This window comes from Echinops telfairi, unplaced genomic scaffold (genome assembly GCF_000313985.2).
Source record: "Echinops telfairi isolate 266 unplaced genomic scaffold, ASM31398v2 ScPeMD7_7404;HRSCAF=8442, whole genome shotgun sequence".
NCBI classification, from domain to species: domain Eukaryota; kingdom Metazoa; phylum Chordata; class Mammalia; order Afrosoricida; family Tenrecidae; genus Echinops; species Echinops telfairi.
This window is the reverse complement of record NW_022111304.1, coordinates 484,739-486,120: the sequence shown is the minus strand read 5'-3', so window position 1 is coordinate 486,120 and position 1,382 is coordinate 484,739. Positions and strand designations below refer to the sequence as shown.

The window sequence follows — 1,382 nt, the reverse complement described above, 5'->3', positions numbered from 1 at the left end:
CTTGGAGACCCACGCCAGCACTGACATGCTTCTAGTGCCACTGGATCCACAAGACTTTCCACTTACGGGTCTGTGATCTTCCGGTATTTAGCATCATTGTATATGCTGCGTGAGTCTGAAGAAGAATTTATAGACTGGTATCAGACATATGGACTATTATGAGACTTATGGATTTGATCTTGACTGAGCTGGGATGTTTTCTTAATACACAATGACCCTTTGATGTAAATCTACCTCTTATACACATATGAGTGCACATGAATTTGTTTTGCTAGTCAACTTGGACTGCACATTTAACAACACGCCATAGATGCAGGACCATGAACTGGAATCCAGCTCACAGGCCAGTGGCTGCTGGTCTTTTGGGTCCAATTGTGGGTGTAAGGGTGGCAGGGCAACAACAGCTCTCAGGGTTGGGTAGCTCACTTGGGGCCACCCCTGGAAGAAGACACAGAGTCTCAATGGAGTCCCAGCGAGGAGGTAGGCAAAGTAGCAGGGAAATATCTCTGTCCACTTTGTTCTTATACATATGCATACGTAAGCACCACTAGTTTTGTTTCTCTAGAAATCTGCCAAAATAACAGTATCCTATCAATTCCTGCAGTCTCATTTTATGACAATGAGGGCAACTTGAGATATTCAGCATGTGCTCTTCCGTTTTGGTTTCCCATTAGTGTTCAATATAGTCCAGCGTCTTGGATTATTGGCTCAGGATAATGATTAAATATCATGAAAAAATATAATTTATTCACTTTAAAATTTTTTCAATCACACAGTATTCCCTTCTTTTTTTGTTCCAACTGTATCTGGGTCTATGTACAGGATGAAGGCAATATCTGATGGAAATTATTTAATTAAGCCTCAATTAAATATCTAATTAAGGCATTATCTGATGGACATTATCTAATTCTGCCTCAATTCATGGCACGCATTATCTATATAACCTCTAATTTTACCCTCTGATAGAAATGATTCCCAAATGAAAACCCCCTGTTTGATTTACAGTAGATAAGTGATTTTTAAGTATTTGTAATGGAACACTGGTGGCACAGTGATTATGCAATCGGCAGCTAACTACAAGGTCAGTAATTCAAAACCATGAGTTGCTCCATAGGAGAAAGTAGAGGCTTTCAACTGCTATAAAGAATTACAGTTTCACATGGACAGCTGCCCCTCCCCCCAGAAGAATTTATTTCAGAGGACAGCACTGAAGTTGCAGCTCAGGAAGAGGGACATGTCTGATCAGAGCACATGTGAGCAAATGAAGAGGGAGGACGAGAGAGTGGAGCACATCCTGGCCCACCAAGCCTTGATGACAATATTCCCACTCAGAGAGGCCAATTCACAGAAAGGACCATATGGCCGGTCCCACTATGAGACAC

The 1,382-nt window shown here is 41.6% G+C and overlaps 1 protein-coding gene across 1 annotated transcript in view; it reads left to right on the top strand.

Annotated features, from left to right (window-relative positions):
* The window catches only part of LOC101655214 (olfactory receptor 6C74-like), a 73,679-nt gene that overhangs the window by 49,633 nt on the left and 22,664 nt on the right, over positions 1–1,382 (top strand). The gene's annotated exons all lie outside the window — the stretch shown is intronic.